Source organism: Arachis ipaensis, chromosome B3 (genome assembly GCF_059453495.1).
Source record: "Arachis ipaensis isolate K30076 ecotype BB chromosome B3, ASM5945349v1, whole genome shotgun sequence".
Lineage (NCBI taxonomy): Eukaryota > Viridiplantae > Streptophyta > Magnoliopsida > Fabales > Fabaceae > Arachis > Arachis ipaensis.
In genome coordinates, this window is record NC_142438.1 from 98,097,560 (window position 1) to 98,122,219 (window position 24,660).

The 24,660-nt window shown below is 37.9% G+C and overlaps 1 non-coding gene across 1 annotated transcript; it reads right to left on the reverse strand.

Annotated features, from left to right (window-relative positions):
- Positions 1 to 6,698: 6,698 nt before the first annotated feature.
- Positions 6,699 to 6,806, reverse strand: LOC148571720 (small nucleolar RNA R71). Its single transcript, XR_015908782.1, has one exon. It is a non-coding gene; the product is annotated as a small nucleolar RNA R71 (small nucleolar RNA).
- Positions 6,807 to 24,660: the final 17,854 nt, after the last annotated feature.

Genomic DNA, 24,660 nt, shown 5'->3' on the forward strand with positions numbered 1-24,660 from the left:
CACGCCTTGTACGCTTGCGCGCCCATCGATGCATTCCCAATTCTTGTTTCCTCATGCATTCTCCACTTTGTATGCTTTTCCTCTCATTTCTTCCATCCAATACTTGCCTTATGAACCTGAAATCACTCAACAAACATATCAAGGCATCGAATGGAATTAAAGTGAATTAAAATCACCAATTTAAGGGCCTAAAAAGCATGTTTTTACACTTAAGCATAATTAAAGGGAGAATTACAAAACCATACTATTTCATAGAATAAATGTGGAAAAAGGTGATAAAATCCCCTAAAATAAGCACAAGATAAACCACAAAATCGGGGTTTATCACTAGCCTACACCGAGCTCGCCTAATATGTGAAATAGTTCTTTCAATTTCAGGATCAAATGAAATATACAGCTCATGCTAATAAAAAATAAAATAAAATGCAAATAAATAAATTCCAACCAATGAATTAGCACACTGTTGCAACTCCCCGGCAACGGCGCCAAAAATTGGTGCGTGCAAAAATTAGCCGATTAAGAAATTAATATGAGAAATACGTTGCGAGTACAGCTCTTAACAAGCAAAAATCCGCTCACCAATTTAGAAAAGAGTTGTCACAAAACTAAGAACAAAATACTGGGAGTAGAAATCCCAGGTCGTCTCCCAACGAGTTGACAAAAGAGTGCGGCTTATTGGTCAGAGGTTTTCCAAGAAATTTTTTAGTTTGAGAAAAAGAAAAATAAATAATAGTAAATTTAAGCAATGGAAATTAACGAGAGAGATTATATAATTCAAATAAAAGCCTTGACTGGGAGAAGATTAATTGGAAGTTCTATCCTTGTTGAATTTTCCCAAGTGTAATAATAAAAGGTTGTTGTTCTACTTGGTCATCCCTTACTTAATAAGGGAAAGTCAAGTAACTAACTAACCAACTCTATCACTCAAGTCCTAACCCTTTCCTAAGAAAGCATTAGAGTCAGAGACTAGAGAGTCAACTAATAACTCCCAGTTAAGATTAACACTTGAGTATTCCAACTCAAGGTTCTCCTCTTAATCAACTCCCAATCAAGTTAGGAAACTACTCCATTAACATGAATATAACTTTCACAGAATTAAAAAGGGAATAAAAGAAAGACATGATAAACAATAACTAAGAATTAATTAAAAGTAAAAATGGTTCCTTGCATTAATACCTTCTAAAAAAATCCAATTGTAATTCTGAAAAAAAATTAAGGATATGGAAGAGTAAGGGGAAAAAAAAGCAAACTAGAATAGCAACTTCAACGGAGGTAATGACTCTTCTCAATATCCAAAGCCAAAGCATAAAATTACAAATCTAAGAATGTAAAAGAAAACCTAGAGAAAGAGTAATTTCTCTCTCAGATTCAAAAACTAAACTAAAACTATGCGTATGAGAATGTGTCTTGAGTCTCTGCTATTCTCTGACTCTAGTCTATGTTTCTGGGCTGGAAACTGGGTCCAAACTCGGCCCAAAATTGACCCCAGTATTTTTCTGCAACTTCTGCAGATCGCGCATGTCACGCGTACGCGTCCGTCACGCGTGCGCGTCGTTTGGCATTTTCCTTGTCACGCGTACGCGTCAGGCATGCGCACGCGTCTTTGTGAAAACTCCAATTCACGCGTATGCGTTAGGTACGCGCACGCATCACTGTGCAAATTTCCAAATCACCCGCACGCGTGAGCTATGCGTGCGCGTCGATGCTCGTTGGTTATCTCCTTAGTTTCTTGTGTTCCTTCCATTTTTGCAAGCTTCCTCTCCACCCTCTAAGCCATTCCAGCCCTATAAAGCCTGAAACACTTAACACACGGATCACGGCATCGAATGGTATAAAGGGGAATTAAAATACACAAATTAAAGGCTTAGGAAGCAAGTTTTCAATCATAGAACAAAACTAGGAAGGAATTATAAAATCATGCAAACAATATGATTAAGTGTATAAAGACTTGATAAAAGCCACTCAAATCAGCACAAGATAAACCATAAAATAGTGGTTTATCAAACTCCACACACTTAAACATTAGCATGTCCTCATGCTAAGCTCAAGGAGATAAAATAAATGAATGGGGAAAGTAAGAATCATGAGATGCAACCTATATATGAATGCAACTATATGCTAAGATGATTCTGCATACTTGGTTAAAAGTAAACAAGTTCTTTAAGACAAACATAAATCAGATATCACTAATTAAAATCATACAGTAAAGGAAAGTAGACTTGTAAAAAGACAGCTCATGAAAGCAGGGAACATAGAATCAAGCATTGAACCCTCACTGATAGTGTATGTGCACTCTAATCACTCAGGTGTATGGGTTAATTCACTCTAGTCTTCTCTAGTCATGCTTTCTAAACTTTTTTCTTCACCTAACCAATCAACAAGTATTTAATGTACCAATGCAAATATCATGAGGTCTTTTCAAGGTTGTAATGGGGCTAAGGTAAAGGTGAGGGTATATATATGGCTAAGTGAGCTATAAATTGAATCTTTGTCTAAACTAAGCTCTCACCTATACACACAATCTATATACTTCTAAACTCATTCCTAGCTACCCAAAATTTCCACTTTTGCATTACATACTTGATGAGCGGATAATTTATACCCTTTTTGGCATTGTTTTTACATAGTGTTTAGCATGTTTTAGTTATTTTTTATTATATTTTTATTAGTTTTTATGTAAAAATCACATTTATGGACTTTAATAAGAGTTTGTGTGTTTTTCTGTAATTTCAGGTATTTTCTGGCTGAAATTGAGGAACCTGAGCAAAAATCTTATTCAAAGGCTGAGAAAGGACTGCAGATGCTATTGGATTCTGACCCTCTTGCACTCGAAGTGAATTTTATGGAGCTACAAAAGCCCAATTGGTGCGCTCTCAATTGCGTTGGAAAGTAGACATCTTGGGCTTTCCAGAAATTTATAATGATCCATACTTTGCCCGAGATTTGATGGCCCAAACTGGCGTCTAAACGCCGGCCAGAGAGCCTTTTCTGGCGTAAAACGCCAGAGCTAGCACCAAAACTGGAGTTAAACGCCCAAACTGGCATCCAAGCTGGCGTTTAACTCTAGAAACGGCCTATGCACGTGTAAAGCTCAATGCTCAGCCCAAGCACACACCAAGTGGGCTCCGGAAGTGGATTTCTGCACTATCTGCACTTAGTTACTTAATTTCTGTAATCCCTAGTAACTAGTTTAGCATAAATAGAACTTTTTAAATTTTAATATTGTATTCGCATACCTTGAGATCTTTTGATCACTTTTGGAATTTTATGTTACGTTTTAGAGGCTGGCCATTCGGCCATGCCTAAACCTTTTTCTCTTATGCATTTTCTACAGTGAAGTTTTATACCTCATAAATTAAGGTGCGGAACTCTGCTGTTCTTCATGAATTAATGCAAGTACTATTGTTTCTCTTTCAATTCACACCAACTTCTTCTCCAAGATATACTCTCGTACTTAATTCAGTTAAGTCAGAATGAAGGGGTGACCCGTGACAATAACCCGCTATCTTCGTTACTCGCTTAGCCAAGATCCACGTGCTTGACAACCACATGCGGTCTACATGATGTTCAACGTAGTCATTAGACGACAGCCGGAGTATATTCTCTTGGGTCTCTAATCTACTGACCGAGTCCATGAGATTAGGATCTTCGTGGTATAGACTAGAACCAATTGGCAGCATTCCTGAGATCCGGAAAGTCTAAACCTTGTCTGTGGTATTCCGAGTAGGATCTGGGAAGGGATGACTGTGACGAACTTCAAACTCGCGAATGTTGGGCACAGTGATAGTGTTCAAAAGGATAGAGAGATCCTATTCTGACGCTAGTGAGAACCGACAGATGATTAGCCGTGCGGTAGCTGTACCTGGTATTTTTCATCCGAGACGAGAAATCCAACAGTTGATTAGCCGTGCAGAAGCCGTACCTGGTATTTTTCATCTGAGATAATCATACAGCTTGCCATGGAAGGGAGCATGCATGATTGGAAGAAGACAGTAGGAAAGCAGAGGTTCAGAAGTAACAAAGCATCTCCAAATGCTTATCTGAAATTTCCACCAATGAACTACATAAGTATCTTTATTTTATTTTATATTTTATTTATCTTTTAATTATCAAAACCTCATAACCATTTGAATCTGCCTGACTAAGATTTACAGGATGACCATAGCTTACTTCAAGCCGACAATCTCCGTGGGATCGACCCTTACTCATGTAAGGTATTACTTGGACGACCCAGTGCACTTGCTGGTTAGTTGTACCGGAGTTGTGAAAAGTGTGATCACAATTCCGTGCACCAAGTTTTTGGCACCGTTGCCGGGGATTGTTCGAGTTTGGACAACTGACGGTTCATCCTGTTGCTTAGATTGGGTGATTTTATTTTATGTTTAAGCTTTTTATTTTTATTTTCGAAAAAACAAAAAAAAATTAGTTTTCGAAAAATTCGAAAATTTTTAAGAATGAATTCTAGAGCTTCATGAGATATGTTGAAGCCTGGCTGGCTGTTAAGCAACGTCTAAACTTTTGGACCGAGGTTTCCACTTTCCATTGTAGAAAAGACATGTCTATATTTGTTATGCTAAAGCTTGGCTGGCCATTTGGCCATGTCTAATTCTTTTGGACCGAAGCTTTAGACTAACATTGCACGAATCCTGGAATTCTTATTAAAAAATTTTGAACTTCTTTATTTTCTTTTTCCAAAATAATTTCGAAAAATATACAAAAAAATTAATAAAATCATAAAAACCAAAAAAAATTTATGTTTCTTGTTTGAGTCTTGTGTCAAATTTTAAGTTTGGTGTCAACTGCATTTTTTTTAATTTTCTTAAAATTTTCAAAAATTCATGCACTATGTTCTTCTTTGATCTTCAAGTTGTTCTTGATGATTTTCCTTGTTTAATCTTGTGTTTTTCTTGTTTTGTGTCTTTTCTTGTTTTTCATATGCATTTTCGAATTCATAGTGTCTAAACATTAAAAATTTCTAAGTTTGGTATCTTGCATGTGTTTCTTTCCTTAAAAATTTTCAAAAATATGTTTTTGATGTTCATCATGATCTTCAAAGTGTTCTTGGTATTCATCTTGACATTCAAAGTGTTCTTACATGCATTATTTGTTTTGATCTTAAATTTTTATGTTTTGTTTCATTTTGTTGTTTTTCTCTTTCTTCATTAATTCAAAAATCAAAAATAATATCTTTCCCATATTTTACTCATAAATTTCAAAATTTTGGGTTGATTTAGTCAAAAATTTATAAAATTTAGTTGTTTCTTGTTAGTCAAGTCAAAAATTCAATTTAAAATATTTTATCTTTTCAAATCATTTTCAAAAAAATCAAATCTTTTTCATTTTTCTTAATATTTTTGAATTTCTTAAAGAAATTTTCAAAATCTTTTTCTTATTTTTATTTCATAATTTTTGAAAACTTTACTAACAATTAATGTTTTGATTTAAAAAAATTTCAAGTTTGTTACTTTCCTGTTAAGAAAGGTTCAATCTTTAAATTCTAGAATCATATCTTTTTAAGTTTCTTGTTAGTCAAGTCATCAACTTTAATTTTCAAAATAAAATCTTTTTAAATTTCTTTTTCAAATCTTTTTCAAAATAAATTTCAATCATATCTTTTTCAAAACTTAATTTCAAAATCTTTTTCTAACTTCTTATCTTTTCAAAATTTATTTTCAAATCTTTTTCAATTAAACACTTGACTTGTTTGTTTTAATTTTAAAAAGTTTACTATTTCTTATCTTTTTCAAAACCACCTAACTACTTTTCCACTTCTAATTTTTGAAAATCACTAACCACTTTTTTCAAAATTCTTTTTAATTAACTAATTGTTTTAAATTCAAATTTTATTTTATTTCTTTTCTTAAATTTCGAATACTAACTAATAATTAAAATAAAAACAAAAATATTTTTCTTTTATTTTAATTAATATTCGAATACTCTCTCTCTCTCATCTCTTTCTATTTATTTTATTTATTTACTAACACTTCTCTTCTACTCATAATTTGAACCCTCTCCCTCTCTCTGTGTTCGAATTTCTCTTATTCCCTCTCTACCTCATTATTCTATTCTTCCATTCTTCTACTCACATAAAGGAATCTCTATATTGTGACATAGAGAATTTCTTTTCTTTTCTTTTCTGTTCTCTTCTTTTTCATATGAGCAGGAACAAGGATAAAGACATTCTTGTTGAAGCTGATCCTGAACCTGAAAGGACTCTGAAGAGGAAGCTAAGAGAAGCTAAAGCAAAACACTCTGGAGTGGACCTTATAGAAAATTTCGAAAAAGAAAAAGACATGGCAGCCGAACCCAACAATAATGGGGGAGATGCTAGGAAAGTGCTTGGTGACTTTACTGCACGAACTTCCAATTTCTATGGAAGAAGCATCTCAATTCCTGCAATTGGAGCAAACAACTTTGAGCTTAAGCCTCAATTAGGTTCTCTAATACATCAGAATTGCAAGTTTCATGGACTTCCATTGGAAGATCCTCATCAGTTCTTAGCTGAATTCTTGCAAATCTGTGACACTGTTAAGACCAATGGGGTTAATCCCGAGGTCTACAGACTTATGCTTTTCCCCTTTGCTGTAAGAGACAGAGCTAGGATATGGTTGCACTCACAACCTAAAGAGAGCCTGAACTCTTGGGAAAAGTTGGTCAATGCCTTCTTGGCCAATTTTTTTCCACCTCAAAAGTTGAGCAAGCTTAGAGTGAAAATCCAAACCTTCAGGCAAAAGGAAGGTGAATCCCTCTATGAAGCTTGGGAAAGATACAAGCAATTGATCAGAAGGTGTCCTTCTGACATGCTTTAAGAATGGAGCATCTTATGTATATTCTATGATGGTCTGTCTGAATTGTCCAAGATGTCATTAGACCACTCTGCTGGTGGATCTCTTCATCTGAAGAAAATACCTGCAGAAGCCCAGAAACTCATTGAAATGGTTGTAAATAACCAGTTCATATATACTTCTAAAAGAAATCTTGTGAATAATGGGATGACTCAGAAGAAAGGAGTTCTTGAGATTGATAATCTGAATACAATATTGGCTCAGAATGAAATATTGACACAGTAAGTCAATATGATTTCTCAGAATCTGACTGGAATGCAAGCTGCATCCGGCAGTACTAAAGAAGCCTCCTCTGAAGGAGAAGCTTATGACCCTGAGAATCCTGCAATGGAAGAGGTGAATTACATGGGAGAATTCTATGGAAACACTTATAATCCTTCATGGAGGAATCACCCTAATTTCTCATGGAAGGATCAACAGAAGCCTCAACAAGGCTTCAGTAATAATAATGGTGGGAGAAATAGGTTTAGCAATAGCAAGCCTTTTCCATCATTTTCTGAGCAACAGACAGAGAATTCTAAGCAGAGCCTCTTTGACTTAGCAACCATAGTCTCTGATCTATCTAAGACCACTCTCAGTTTCATGACTAAAACAAGGTCCTCCATCAGAAATTTAGAGGCAGAAGTGGATCAGCTGAGTAAAAGCGTTACTGAAACTCCTCCTAGTACTCTCTCAAGCAATACAGAAGAGAATCCCAAAAGAGAGTGCAAGGCCATAACCATATCCAAAGTGGCCGAACCTGGAGAGAGTAAAAAGGCAGTGATTTCCAATGAAAGAGACCTTGCTGGACATCCACTAACCATTAATGAGGTCCCTATTGAGGAACCAAAGAAATCTGAGACTCATACAGAGACCATAGAGATTCCACTGAACTTACTGTTGCCATTCATGAACTCTAATAAGTATTCTTCCTCTAAAGAAGATGAAGATATTGTTGAAGAGCAAGTTGCTCAGTATCTAGGAGCAATCATGAAGCTGAATGCTAAGTTATTTGGTAATGAGACTTGGGAGGATAAACCTCCATTACTCATCAATAAACTGAATGCCTTGGTTCAGCAGAAATTACCTCAGAAGAAACCGGATCCCGGAAAGTTCTTAATACCTTGTACCATAGGCACCATGACCTTTGAGAAGGCTCTGTGTGACCTGGGGTCAGGAATAAACCTCATGCCACTCTCTATAATGGAGAAAATAGGGATCTTTGAGGTACAAGCTGCAAGAATCTCACTAGAGATAGCAGACAAATCAATAAAACAGGCTTATGGACTTGTAGAGGATGTCTTAGTGAAGGTTGAAGGTCTGTACATCCCTGCTAACTTCATAATCCTAGACACTAGAAAGGATGAGGATGAATCCATTATCCTTGGAAGACCCTTCCTGGCCACAGCAAGGGTTGTGATTGATGTGGACAGAAGAGAGTTAGTCCTTCAATTGAATGAGGACTATCTTATGTTTAAAGCTTAAGGATCTTCTTCTGTAACCATGGAGAGGAAGCATGAAAAGCTTCTCTCAATACAGAGTCAAGCAGAGCCCCCATATTCAAACTCTAAGTTTGTTTTGGGAGGCCACCATCATGCTCTGAGTGTTTGTGAAGCTCTCTAAGAGCTCACTGTCAAGCTATTGACATTAAAGAAGCGCTTATTGGGAGGCAACCCAATCTTATTTAGCTATGTTAATTACTTTCTCATTTCATTTTCCATTGTTATTTTATGTTTTCTTTAGGTTCATGATCATGTGAAGTCATAAAAACAGCTACAGAATTAAAGCGGAATAAAAAATAGCATCAAAAATAGCACACCCTGGAGGACAGCCAGTAAGGATAGCAAAATGGGCGTTTAACGCCCAGTCTGGCACAATTCTGGGTGTTAAACACCAGAATTGGCAGACAGACTGGCGTTTAATGCTAGAAAAGGGTGTCTGGTGTCTAGTTGGTGTTAAACGCCAAAATTGGCAGACAGACTGGCGTTTAACGCCAGAAAAGGGTGTCTGGCTGGCGTTAAACACCAGAAAGGGGCATCAGTCTGGCGTTTAACGCCAGGAAAGGTAGCAGAGATGGCGTTAAATGCCAGAAATGACACATAGAGGGCGTTTAAATGCCAGAAAGGTGCAGGGAGCAGAATTCCTTGACACCTCAGGATCTGTAGACCCCACAGGATCCCCACCTACCTAACTCACTCTCTCTCCTCTTCACACCTCTCCATAACACCCTTCCCCAAATACCATTCACCTATCAAGTCCTACCCTTTTCCCCATAATCTCTTCACCACTCACATCTATCTACTATTCCCCAAAAATCCATCATAAAACCCCACCTACCTCACCATTCAAATTCAAAACATTTCCCTCCCAAACCCAACCCCCTCTTACACAAATTTCCTCCCTCTCTTACCCTATAAATACCCCTCCTTACCATCTTCAATTTCACACATCATAAACACTTAAAACCCCCTTGGCCGAATTCAACACACCCCTCTATCTCCTCCATTTCTTTTTATTCTACTCTTTTCTTTCTTCTTTTGCTTGAGGACGAGCAAACCTTTTAAGTTTGGTGTGGAAAAAAGCTCTGCTTTTTGTTTTTTCATAACCATTAATGGCACCTAAGGCTTGAGAAACCTCTAGAAAGAGGAAAGGGAAGGCAGTTGCTTCCACCTCCGAGTCATGGGAGATGGAGGGATTCATCTCGAAAGTCCATCAAGATCACTTCTATGAAGTTGTGGCCAAGAAAAGGGTGATCCCCGAAGTCCCCTTCATGCTCAAAAAGAGTGAATATCCGGAGATCCGACGTGAGGTTCGGAGAAGAGGTTGGGAAGCTCTCACCAACCCCATCCAACAAGTCAGAATCTTAATGGTTCAAGAGTTCTAGGCTAATGCATGGATCACTAAGAACCATGATCAAAATATGAACTCGAACCCAAAGAATTGGCTCACAATGGTTCGGGGGAAATACTTGGATTTTAGTCCGGAAACTGTGAGGTTGGCATTCAACTTGCCAATAATGCAAGGAGATCCTCATCCTTTCACTAGAAGGGTCAACTTTGATCAAAGGTTGGACCAAGTCCTCATGGACATCTATGTGGAAGGAGCTCAACAGAAGAGAGACTCCAAAGGCAAGCCGGTTCAACTGAGAAGGCTTGACCTCAAACCCATGGCTAAGGGATGGTTGGAGTTCATCCAACGCTCTATCATTCCTACTAGCAACCGGTCTGAAGTTACAGTGGACCGGGCTATCATGATCCATAGTATCATGAAGGGAGAGGAAGTAGAAGTTCATGAGATCATACCTCTAGAACTATACAAGGTGGCGGACAAGCCCTCCACTTTGGCAAGGTTAGCCTTCCCTCATCTCATCTGTAACCTATGCAATTCAGCAGAAATTGTCATAGAGAAAGACATCCTCATTGAAGAGGACAAACTCATCACTTAAAAGAGGATGGAGCAAACAAGAGATCTCACTCATGGACCTCAACAAGAGCATGAGGAGATTCCTCATCAAGAAATCCCTAAGATGCCACAAGGGATGCATTTCCCTCCACACAACTATTGGGAGCAACTCAACACCTCTTTAGGAGATTTGAGTTCCAACATGGAGCAACTAAAGATGGAGCACCAAGAGCACTCCATTGTCCTCCATGAAATCAGAGAGGACCAAAAGGCCATGAGAGAGGAGCAACAAAGGCAAGGAAGAGATATTGAGGAGCTAAAGCACTCCATAGGATCTTCAAGAGGAAGAGCTAGCGGCCGTCACTAAGGTGGACCCGTTCTTTAATTTTCTTGTTCTTATTTCTCTGTTTTCGATTTTTATGCTTTATGTTTTGACTATGTTTGTGTCTTCATTACATTATCATTAATGTTTAGTGTCTATGTCTTAAAGCTATGAATGTTCTATGAATCCTTCACCTTTCTTAATTGAAAAAAAAAAATTCTGAAAAAGAAAAAGAAGTACATGAATTTCGAATTCTATCTTGAAAATAGTTTAATTATTTTGATGTGGTGGCAATACTTTTTGTTTTCTTAATGAATGCTTGAACAGTGCATATTTTTTATAGTGAAGTTATGAATGTTAAAATTGTTGGCTCTTGAAAGAATAAAGAAAAAAGAGAAATATTATTGATAATCTAAAAAATCAAAAAATTGATTCTTGAAGCAATAAAAAGCAGTGAAAAGCAAAGCTTGCAGAAAAAAAAGGCGAAAAATAAAGAAAAAAGAAAGAAAAAGAAAAAGCAAGCAGAAAAAGCCAATAACCCTTTAAACCAAAAGGCAAGGGTAAAAAAGGATCCAAGTCTTTGAGCATTAATGGATAGGAGGGCCCAAAGGAATAAAATCCTGGCCTAAGCGGCTAAATCAAGCTATTCTTAACCATGTGCTTGTGGCATGAATGTGTTAAGTGAAAAGCTTGAGACTGAGCGGTTAAAGTCATGGTCCAAAGCAAAAAGAGTGTGCTTAAGAACTCTGGGCACCTCTAACTGGGGACTCTAACAAAGCTGAGTCACAATCTGAAAAGGTTCACCCAGTTATGTGTTTGTGGCATTTATGTATCTGGTGGTAATATTGGAAAACAAAATGCTTAGGGTCACGGCCAAGACTCATAAAGTAGCTGTGTTCAAGAATGAACATACTAAACTAGGAGAATCAATAACACTATCTGAATTCTGAGTTCCTATGGATGCCAATCGTTCCGAACTTCAAAGGATAAAGTGAGATGCCAAAACTGTTCAGAAGCAAAAAGCTACTAGCCTCGCTCATCTAATTGGAACTAATCTTCATTGATATTTTTGAAATTTATTATATTTTCTCTTCTTTTAATCCTATTTTGTTTTTAGTTGCTTGGGGACAAGCAACAATTTAAGTTTGGTGTTGTGATGAGCGGATAATTTATACCCTTTTTGGCATTATTTTTACATAGTTTTTAGCATTTTTAGTTACTTTTCATTAATTTTTATTAATTTTTATGTAAAAATCACATTTCTGGACTTTAATATGAGTTTGTGTGTTTTTCTGTAATTTCAGGTATTTTCTGGCTGAAATTGAGGGACCTGAACAAAAATCTGATTCAGAGGCTGAGAAAGGACTGCAGATGCTGTTGGATTCTGACCCTCTTGCACTCAAAGTGATTTTTCTAGAGCTATAGAAGCCCAATTGGCACGCTCTCAATTGCGTTGGAAAGTAGACATCTTGGGCTTTCCAGCAATGTTTAATAGTCCATACTTTGCCTGAGATTTGATGGCCCAAACTGACGTCTAAATTCCCACCAGAGACCCTTTTCTGGCGTAAAACGCCAGAACTGCCACTAAAACTGGAGTTAAACGCCCAAACTGTCATCCAAGCTGGTGTTTAACTCAACAAATGGCCTATGCACGTGTAAATCTCAATGCTCAGCCCAAGCACACACCAAGTGGGCCCCAGAAGTGAATTTCTGCACTATCTGCACTTAGTTACTTATTTTCTGAAATCCCTAGTAATTAGTTTAGTATAAATAGCACTTTTTACTATTGTATTCGCATACTTTGAGATCTTTTGATCACTTTTGGAATTTTATGTTACGTTTTAGAGGCTGGCCATTTGGCCATGCCTAGACCTTTTTCTCTTATGTATTTTCTACGGCGGAGTTTCTACACCTCATAGATTAAGGTGCGGAGCTCTGCTGTTTTCATGAATTAATGCAAGTACTATTGTTTCTCTTTCAATTCATGCCTATTTCTTCTCCAAGATATACTCTCGTACTTAATTCAGTTAAGTCAGAATAAAAGGGTGACCCGTGACAATCACCCGCTATCTTCGTTACTCGCTTAGCCAAGATCCACGTGCCTGACAACCACAAGCGGTCTACATGATGTTCAACGTAGTCAACGGACGACAGCTGGAATATATTCTCTTGGGTCTCTAATCCACGGACCGAGTCCGTGAGATTAGGATCTTCGTGGTTTAGGCTAGAACCAATTGGCAGCATTCCTGAGATCCGGAAAGTCTAAACCTTGTCTATGGTCTTTCGAGTAGGATATGGGAAGGGATGACTGTGACGAGCTTCAAACTCGTGAATGTTGGGCGCAGTGACAGTGTGCAAAAGGATTGAGAGATCCTATTCCGACGCTAGTGAGAACCGACAGATGATTAGCCGTGCGGTAGCTGTACCTGGTATTTTTCATCCGAGACGAGAAATCCGACAGTTGATTAGCCGTGCAAAAACTGTACCTGGTATTTTTCATCTGAGAGGATCATACAGCTTGCCATGGAAGGGAGCATGCATGATTGGAAGAAGACATTAGGAACGCAGAGGTTCAGAAGCAACAAAGCATCTCCAAACGCTTATCTGAAATTCCCACCAATGAACTACATAAGTATCTTTATTTTATTTTATGTTTTATTTATCTTTTAATTATCAAACCTCATAACCATTTGAATCCGCCTGACTAAGATTTACAGGATGACCATAGCTTGCATCAAGCCGACAATCTCCATGGGATCAACCCTTACTCACGTAAGGTATTACTTGGACGACCCAGTGCACTTACTGGTTAGTTGTACCGGAGTTGTGAAAAGTGTGATCACAATTCCGTGCACCAATACTCATGCATCAACTCTTCTTCACTTGTATCACCTATGCATTGATCTTTCATTAGCTTAATATTGGGGTAATTTTGTCCCCTTATTTATTTATTTATTTAACTAAATATTTTTGGTTTTTTTTATTTACTTTCTCTTCTCTTTCTCTCTTTTTTTTTTATATAAAAGTAAACATAACATATCAATGCACATGGATTTTCAATTTTTCTGGTCTCACATGAGTAGGTACCCAAATTCCTAATATTTTATCAAAGTAGAAACGTAACACATTCCCTTATTAACCATAGGGAAAGTTCTTAGGGTTCATGCTAACCTATAGGAGCATCGAAGTGAATCCCGATAAGTGCAAAGCAATCATTGAGATGAAATTGCCGACAACAATCAAAGAAGTACAGCAGCTTACTGGAAGGCTGGCGGCTTTATCAAGGTTCCTGCCAACAATGGCGGCAAGATCAATCCATTTCTTCAACACACTACGGAAATCAAACAAATTTGAGTGGTCGGACAAATGTGAGGTGGCCTTCATCGAGTTCAAGCAAATCCTATCATCACCTCCAATATTAACAAAACCAATATATAGTAACCCACTCTACCTATATCTTTCAGTTTCTGCCAACTCCATTTCATTTATCCTTGTTACAGAAACAGGTCGGGAGCAACGACCAGTCTATTTTGTTAGCAAAATTTTATAGAACGCAGAAACACGGTACCCAACTATTAAAAAGTTTAGCTTATGCTCTAGTAATTATAGCGCGATGACTCAGGCACTATTTCCAAAGCTACAAAATTATAGTACGGACCAATCATCCGCTACGACAAGTTCTATTAAAGCTCAATCTTGCAGGAAGATTAACTAAATGGATTGTCGAACTGTCCGAGCACGATATTGACTACCAAGCTTGAGGCTCACTAAAATCTCATGATTTAGCCGACTAATTCATTGCAGAATTCACCTCGGCAGTGGAGATTTATCCCAAATGGGAGTTATACGTCGATGGGGCTTCCAACGAGGACGGCGGGGGAGCCGGGATCGTTCTAAAAGATAAAGAAGGGGTCTTAACCGAACAATCAATAAAGTATATGTTCCCAGTCAGCAAGAAGGGAATCCAAAGCTTTTTAGAAAGAAAGCAAGTTTCTTCACCATGATCGGAGATGACCTTTACAGGAGAGGATTTTTCCGACCTCTCTTGAAGTGCTTAGGAGACGAAGACGTCACCTTGGCAATGTCGGAAGCACATGAAGGCATTTGCGGCACGCACATAGGAGGTGGGAGCTTAGCAGCAAAGTTACTTAGAGCAAGCTATTATTGGCTTACCTTAAAGAAAGATTGCATGGCGAAGGCCAAACGATGCGAAAACTATCAAAGATGCGCCCCGGTAATACATAACCCAGCCGAGATGTTGCACACATTTGAGGTCGGATGTCCATTCCACAGATGGGGGCTCGACATACTCGATCCTTTCCCAAAAGCACAAGGCCAGGTAAAATTTCTACTTGTAGCAGTTGACTATTTTACAAAAAGGATAGAAGCTCAGCCGCTTGCTAGAATGACAGCAGACAAGGTACACAATTTAATTTGAAATTTATCATATGCCGATATGGATTACCTATGGACATAGTTACTGATAACGGTAGATAATTTACTAACAAGAAAATAGCATCTTATTTACAAAACTTAAATATCAAGCATCATTTTTCATCGGTCGAGCACCCTCAAACCAATGGGCTCGCCGAAGCAGCTAACAAGGTCATTTTGTAGGCATTAAAGAAAAAATTAACTCTAGCCAAAGCACATTGGGCCGAGCTAATACCAGAGATACTCTAGGGGTACAATACAACCTAGCAAAGCTCGACCAATGAAACACCTTTCAAGTTAGTGTTTGGAGCTGATGCCATGATTCCGATAGAAATAGCCCAAGGATCAATGGTGCGGAATTTACAATCCACAAACTAACTGGCAAGTGCACCGGGTCGTACCAAGTAATACCTCAGGTGAGTGAGGGTCGATCCCACGAGGATTGATGGATCAAGCAACAATAATTGAGTGATAAACTTAGTTAGGCAAACAAAAAGTAATGTTTGGGCAATATAAAAGACATTAAACAATATAAAGAATATTGAAGGAAGGCAAGTAAACGAGTTGGGAAGAAAATATGGAGAAAACAGTTAAGGTTTCAGAGTTATCTATTTTCCGGATTAACTTTTCTTACTAACTATTTTAATCATGTAGGATTTAATTTATAGCAAACTATATGTGACTAGACCCTAATTCCTTAGACCTTTCTAGTCTCCTCTAAAATTCATTAACTGCCAATTCCTTGGTCAATTAATTCCAATTAGAAGTTGCATGATCAAATTCCAGTTTATATGCCACAAAAACTCTAATTACCCAAAAAAGTAAAAGGATTATATGTCACGTATCCCGTTAAATCCAGATAATTAAAATTTAGGAGAATATGTTTTCAAGCTGTTGTTCAAGTGAAGAGCTTTTCCAAGTTATACAAGAACTCAAATAGAAAGAGGGTCATACTTCCGTTCCACCCAAATTCATAAGATAAAGAGCGAAAACAATTCTTAAATTATAAATCCATACATGAATTAAAATAGAAAAAGCAATAAAATCAATCCATACAAATAGACAGAGCTCCTAACCTTCACAGTGGAGGTTTAGTTGCTCATGGTTCAGAGTAGAAAACTAGGATTGTAAATTGGAATGGAATAATGTTGTGTTGGAACCACCCTGTTAGAATCCCTTTTATATCTAATCCTAATAATTTAAAATATATTATCTAAAACTAAAATAATATCTTTTCCTAAAAATAATATTTGAATTTAAATTTGAATTAATTAACAAGTCTTCAGTTGATGGTGGGGACCACTTGTTTTGTCCATTTTGCAGCTTCTAATCTGTGTTTTCTGGGCTGGAAATTGGGTCAAAACAGCCCAGAAATCGCCCCCAACATTTTTCTGCGTTTTCTGCACGTGGCGCATGTCACGCGTACGCGTCAGTCACACGTACGCGTCGATGGTCTTTTTCGCGAGTCAGGCGGACGCGTCGGTCACGTGCACGCATCGCTGTGCAAATCTTCAAATCACGCGTACGCGTCAGTCACTCACACGCGTCGCCTTGGAAAGGGCCAAATCACGCGTACGCGTCAGTCACGCGTACACGTCGCTCCTCGTTGCCATCTCCTTTGATTCTCGTGCTACAGAAACTCCATCAAATTCAGCCGAACGCTACCTAAAATAAATAAAATTGCAAAAGACTCAAAGTAGCATCCATATTGGCTAAAAGATAATTAATTCTTTATTAAACTCAACAAATTAGAAGCAAATTCACTAGGAAAATATAGGAAAGATGCTCACACATCACAACACCAAACTTGAACTGTTGCTTGTCCTCAAGCAATCCAAACTAATATAAGCTTAGGATGTGAATTTGCATGAGAATGAGAGTTCAATTAAGCTCATGTCTCTTCTTATAGTGGGGTTTACAACTGCAATCCTGAATAGATTTGGCATCTCACTTTATCCTATGAAGTTCAGAATGATTGGCATCCATAGAAACTCAGAATTCAGATAGTGTTATTGATTCTCCTAGTCCAGTATGTTGATTCTTGAACACAGCTACTTTATCGGTCATGGCTGTGACCATAAGCATTTTGTTTTCCAGTATTACCACCGGATACATAAATGCCACAAACACATAACTGGGTGAACCTTTTCAGATTGTGACTCAGCTTTGCTAGAGTCCCCAGTTTGAGGTGCCCAGAGTTCTTAAGCACACTCGTTTTGCTTTGGACCATGACTTTAACCGCTCAGTCTCAAGCTTTTCACTTGACACATTCACGCCACAAGCACATGGTTAAGGACAGCTTGATTTAGCCGCTTAGGCCAGGATTTTATTCCTTTGGGCCCTCCTATCCATTAATGCTCAAAGCCTTGGATCCTTTTTACCCTTTGCCTTTTAGTTTAAAGGGTTATTGACTTTTTCTGCTTGCTTTTTTTTTCTTTTTTTCTTTTTTTTTCTTTATTTTATATTTTTTTCGCAAGCTTCGTGTTTTTCACTGCTTTTTCTTGCTTCAAGAATTAATTTTATGATTTTTCAGAATATCAATAACATTTCTCTTTTTTCATCATTCTTTCAAGAGCCAACAATTTTAACATTCATAAACTTCACTATAAAAAATATGCACTGTTCAAGCATTCATTCAGAAAACAAAAAGTATTGCCACCACATCTAAGTAAACAAGACTACTCTTAAAATTAACTCAATTTCTCATGTAATACATCACTTTTGTAATTTTTTATTTGAATTCAAGCTCAGTGAGTAATATATGAGACATCTTTTAAAGAAATTAAGAGAAAACTAAACTAGACCTATGATTCTAACTAATAAAGGATCTTGCAACAAACAAAGCAAAATAGTAGAAAAATTGGAACATAATATAATAAAAGTGGGAAGGAATATAGAATGAAAGGAACTCAACCACCTTAGTTATCCTAGCGGTCGTTTTATTCTTTAGGTTGTGCTCCTCTTGTGAAGATGATTCGCCTCCCTTTCGTGCCATAAGAATAAACAGAAAACTTCTAAGCGAAGCGTCAACCCTAAACTTAAAGGTTTGCTTGTCCTCAAGCAAAGAAGAACTGAAAATAGAAAGAGACAAATATTATGATGAAAGAAAAAGAAAAGGATAAAAGAACAAGAGAGAACTAGGATTGGGAGGGGGAGAAAGAAAATTAAAACTGGGCGGTGAACTAGTGTAGTTGTGCGGCGAGGCGATGCGTACGCGTGCGGCACGCATGCGCGTGGGTCGCAAAATTTTCTTAATGACGCGTGAGCGTCAGGCACGCGTCCGCGTGCCCATGATTTGTGCAATTCGCGCGAAGCCAGCCGCGGGCACACACAACTCTCTATTCGCATGACTTGGGAACCAATATTTTCATACGACGCGTGCGCGTCATGCATGCGCATGCGTGAACGGGTTTTGGGCTTTTTGCACACTTCCAGCCCCAAGCCAGCACAACTCTCAGCCCAAACACATATTTACGTCGAATTCCAAGGTCACATGTACACGTCAGTGACACGTACGCGTGGAGTGCCAAAAGTGCAAACGACACGCACGCGTGGGTTACGCGTACGCGTGATGCAGCTTGTGCTTCCAGCATGCTTCCAGCGCTGCTCCCGCTCAACTCTCTGTTAAATTTTTTTCAGACACAGCCATCTGACGCGTACGCATCAGCGATGCTTGCGCGTCGTGTACTCTTTTTTTTTTCGGCTCCTGTTCTAAGATAGCTGCATGATCTGAAAAACAGTAAAAACTTAGTAAAAATCAAATAAGGAAGAAAAACTACTAGTACGAAAAATAGCTAAGGATACGAAATTATCGGGTTGCCTCCCGACAAGCGCTTCTTTAACGTCACTAGCTTGACGATCATTTCTGCTAGTTCAGCAGATGAGTGGACCTCTGGCGATCAATCTCGCCTCCAAGATAGTGCTTCAGTCTCTGGCCATTCACTGTAAATTTTCTATTAGAATTCTCTTCCTGTATTTCCACATGACCATATGGTGAAGCTCTGGTAACCACAAACGGTCCTGACCACCGGGATTTCAGCTTCCCGGGAAAAAATTTGAGCCTTGAATTCTATAAAAGCACTCTCTGTCCTGGCTCAAAGACTCTGATGGTAATCTTCTTGTCATGCAGTAGCTTGGTTCTCACCTTATAGAGCTTGGCATTCTCAAAAGCTGAATATCTGAATTCATCAAGCTCGTTCAACTGAAGCATCCGCTTAATTTCTGCAGCTTCTGAATCAAGATTCAAGTACCTAATTGCCCAGTAAGCCTTGTGCTCCAGCTCAACTGGCAAGTGACAGGCTTTACCATAGACCAACTGATAAGGGGACATGCCAATGGGAGTCTTGTATGCTGTCCGGTATGCCCAGAGAGCATCATCAAGCTTCCTAGACCAATCTTTTCTTGAAACACGGACGGTCTTCTCTAGAATCCTTTTAAGTTCCCTGTTGGAAACTTCAACCTGTCCACTTGTCTGAGGGTGATAAGGGGTTGCCACTTTATGACGGACTCTATATCTCTACAGAAGAGAGTTCAGCTGTCTGTTACAGAAGTGACTTCCTCCATCACTGATGAGTGTCCTTGGGACACCAAACTGGCTAAAGATATACCTTTGAAGAAAGCTCATCACCACCTTGGCATCATTGGTGGGTAGAGCCACCACTTCCACCCACTTGGACACATAATCAACTGCCACTAGAATATAGTTGTTTGAATGTGAGGGTGGGAAAGGTCCCATGAAATCAATACCCTACACATCAAACAACTCAACCTTAAGAATCCCCTGCTGTGGCATTTCATGGTTGGCAGGGAGATTCGTGGCTTTTGCACATCTGTCACAGTGCTTCACAAATTCTCTTGAATTTCTGAAGAGAGTAGGCCAGTAGAATCTACTCTGAAGGACCTTTATAGCTGTTCTTTCTCTACCAAAGTGGCCTCCATATTCAGAACCATGACAGTGCCAAAGAATCTGCTGTGTTTCTTCATCTGGGACATATCTCCTTATTATACCATCTGAACACCTTTTAAAAAGGTATGGTTCCTCCCAAATGTAGTACTTTGCATCAGTCAATAGCTTCTTTACTTGTTGCCTACTGTACTCCTTCGGAATAAAATTCATGGCTTTATGATTTGCAATGTCTGCAAACCATGGAGCCTACTGAATGAGAAACAATTGCTCATCCAAAAACGTCTTAGTCACAGCTGTGGGTGGTTGTACTCTGGCTTCAGGCTCAATCCTGGAGAGATGGTCAGCTACTTGATTTTCTGACCTTTTCCTGTCTTTTATCTCAATATCAAACTCCTGAAGGAGCAACACCCATCTGATTAATCTTAGTTTAGAATCCTGTTTGGTTAGAAGGTACTTCAAAGCAGCATGGTCAGTATAAACAATAACCTTAGAACCAAGTAAATAGGACCTAAACTTATCAACAGCATACACAACAGCTAATAATTCCTTTTCTGTAGTTGTGTAATTCTTTTGAGCATTATTTATCACACGACTAGCATAATAAATGATATGTATAAGTTTACCATGCCTCTGTCCTAAAACAACTCCTATAGAAAAATCACTAGCATCACACATTAATTCAAATGCTAAATTCTAGTCAGGGGGAGCTATAATGGGAGCAGAGGTCAGGTTTGTTTTCAGAGTTTCAAAAGCATGTAGACAATCAGAATCAAAGATAAAAGGAACATCAGCAACCAACAGGTTGCTTAAAGGTTTAGCAATTTTAGAAAAATATTTTATAAATCTTCTATAAAATCCTGCATGACCCAAGAAACTCCTGACTGCCTTAACATTAGTTGTGGTGGTAATTTTTCAATTACTTCCACATTTGCTCTATCTACCTCAATCCCCTTACTTGAAATACGGTGTCCAAGAACAATGCCTTCTGTTACCATAAAATGGCATTTTTCCCAATTCAAAACAAGGTTTGATTCTTGACACCGTTTCAAGATAAGAGATAAATGCTTAAGGAAGGATTCAAAAGAATTACCAAAAATAGAAAAGTCATCCATAAATACCTCAATGAACTTTTCAACCATATCAGAAAAAATTGAAAGCATACACCTCTGAAAAGTTGCTGGAGTATTACAAAGTCCAAATAGCATTCTCCTGTAGGCAAATACTCCAAAGAGGCATGTGAATGCTGTCTTCTCTTGATCTTGAGGGTCCACTGTAATTTGATTATATCCAGAATATCCATCTAGAAGGCAATAAAAAGCATGACAAGCTAACCTCTCAAGCATCTGATCAATGAAAGGCAGGGGAAAATGATCCTTCCTTGTAGCAGTGTTGAGCCTCCTGTAGTCTATGCACATTCTCCATCCTGTGACTATTCTTGTAGGAATAAGCTCATTCTTTTCATTCTTGATCACTGTCATCCCTCCTTTCTTGGGAACTACATGCATAGGACTTACCCAAGGACTGTCAGAAATAGGGTAAATAATACCTGCTTCCCATAGTTCATTACCTCTTTTTGGACAACCTCTTTCATAGTTGGATTGAGTCTCCTTTGTGGTTGCATAACTGGTTTGGCATCATCTTCAAGGAGGATCTTGTGCATACACTTGGTTGGACTAATCCCCTTCAAGTCACTAATGGTCCATCCAAGGGCTGTTTTATGGCTCCTGAGCACTGAAATAAGCGCCTCTTCCTCTTCAGGCTTCAAGGAAGAGATGATAATCACTGGATAGGAGTCATTTTCACCCAAGAACACATATTTTAGAGAAGGAGGTTGAGGTTTGAGTTCGAGCTTGGGGGCTTCCTCCTCTGCTTTAGGCGTGTGAACCATTGCTTTCTAGGGTAGTGAATCATCAACTTCAACTAGTTCATACTCAGAAATAGGATCCAGAATGTCATCAAGTACCTCAGCTTCCAGTACTTCTTGAACAAATGGTTCAACAACATCAATTCTCATACACCCTTCAGAATCATAAGGGTGCTTGAGAGCTTCAAAAACATTAAGGACCACCTGTTCTTCATTGACCCCCAGGGTTAATTCACCCTTTTGCATATCAATAAGAGCTCTACCTGTAGTTAAAAAGGGTCTACCAAGAATAATAGAGGATTTTACATCCTCTTCCATGTCTAATATAACAAAATCAGTAGGAAAAATAAATGGTCCTACTTTCACAAGTAAATCCTCAACAACACCCATAGGTAATTTAATAGAAAGATCAGCAAGTTGAAGAGAAATACGAGTGGGTTTTACCTCCTCAATTTGAAGCTTTTTCATCAATAAAAGTGGCATGAGATTGATGCTAACTGATGAGAGAACTTTTGCGTGGTATAGAAATTTGCGGATAAATCCTCGTTGCAAGTATAGTTTCTAAACCTTCAAAATTCCTTTCATACAAACGTTTTGGTTGTCACAAGTAACAAACCCCTAAATAAATTGATAACCGAAGTATTCAAATCTCGGGTCGTCTTCTCAAGGAACTGCAGGAAAGTATGTTCTTATTATTGGTTATGGAGATTGTAAATTTGGGATTTTGAGAATGAGGAGTGAATAGTTTAATTAACAATTAAAGTAAATGAAGAACATGTAATTTAAATGGCAAGTAAGGTAAATAAATGACTGTAAATAAACTTTTGGCAAGGTATGAGAAATTAGAGGTCCTATCCTAGCTATCCTTATCAATGATGATGAGAATTGAATCTTAATTCCACTTTGTTAACCGTTACCAAGATAAAGGAAGGTCAAGGGATTAATTGGTTTGATCTTCGAATCCTATTTATTTCCTAAGAAAAGATTGGGATTATTGAAGTTCAGTTTAATTAACAAAGATAACAATTATCATTCATGTTTGAGTTTGATAACTCCTGAGTTACGGATTTCTTAACCAAGACCAAAAGGGGAAAAGTAAATCTACTGGAATAAAAATGTCTTCAGATAGGAATAACAATAATGTAAATAAGAGAAAGCAATATTAAACTGAAATACCTCAAATAACATTAATTCAAAAGAGTAATCTGTAACATGGAAGAATTCATAAATTAAATTGCAAAAGTAAATAAAAAGGGAATATTGAACCTGATAAAGAGATAATCCGGAAAGCAAATAAAATCCTAATTCTAAATCCTAATCCTAAAGAGAGAAGAGAGAGGAGAGAACCTCTCTCTAAACTACATCTAAATCATGAAAACTAACTAAAGTTGTGACTCTTCTGAATGGATGCATTCCCTCACTTCATAACCTCTGTTCTATGCCTTCTGGACTTGGATATCGGCCAAAAAGGGCTTCAGAATTCGCTATGAGCATTTTCTGCAATTTCTGGTGCGTGGCCTCTGTCACGCGTCCGCGTGGATCACGCGGTCGCGTCATTCGGAGTTTTCCTTGTCATGCGGTCGCGTTAGTCATGCGACCGCGTCATATGTATTCTGCTTAAGGCGCGCGGTCGCGTCAGTCATGCGGCCGCGTCGCTGCTTCTTCGCACTTGGCATGCGGCCGCGTCGTCCATGCGATCGCGTGGATGCCAGTTTCTCCACATACTCCGTTTTATGCTTTCCTTCTATTTTTGTATGTTTCCTTTCCATTCTTTAAGTCATTCCTGTCTTAGAAGATCTGAAACTACTTAACACACTAATCACAGCATCGAATGGAAATAAAGATAATTAAAATAATTAATTTTAAAGCATAGGAAACATGTTTTTCACATACATCACATAATAAGGAAGGGAAAGTAAAACCATGCAATTAATATGAATAAGTGGGTGAAGGATTGAATAAATCACTCAGATTAAGCACAAAATATATCATAAAATATGGGTTTATCAACCTCCCCACACTTAAACAATAGCATGTCCTCATGCTAAGTCCAAGAGTAATGTTAGGTTGAAGTGGTGGAATGTCATGCAATGCAATCTAATCTAAATGCAACTACCTAAATGAATGATGCATCATGCAATTCTAAGATTTATTCACTTGAATATAAAGCTTGCATGTAGTTGAATTAATTCACATTCTCAAGGGGTCATATATATATAAATATATATATAGCCAAGCCTTAGATAGTTGATAAAGTGCCTTTACAATTGAAATGGGAGAGAAAAACATTTTATAAACTTGCAAGACAAATAATAATTTCAACAGAGATATATGTTAATGAGCTATTGAACCCTCACTGGATTTTGTGTTTACTCTCTAGTCACTCAGTGTTTATTGGGTTAATCACTCTATTCTTCTTTTTATCCTTACTTCCTATAACTTTGTTCTTCATCTAACCAATCAACAATTATAGAATATAGACATACCAAAAATCATGAGGTCTTTAGTTAAGGTTGTAATGGGGCCAAGGTAAAGGTAAGGGTATATGTATAAGGCTAAGTGAGCTAATAAGTGAATCCTTAATTAGTCTAAGATCTCACCTAACATACATACTTTGTAAAGCAAAGCTTCTTTACCTATTTTGCTATATTTTTCCACTTTTGATGTTACATGCTCATGTTTCAATGTTTATTATTTTTATTCCATGTGCATTGCTTTATTTCACATTTGGGGAATTCTTTTGTGTCCCCTTTATTTAAGTACAGAAGAATAAATATTTTTTTTAATGCACATGGTAATTCAATTAATTTGATTTTACATGAGCATGCTTTCCAAAATTTTTATTTGAATTATTTTATTCTTTTCAACTTTTCTACCTTTTTGTTTTTATCATCCATGTTCCCAATGG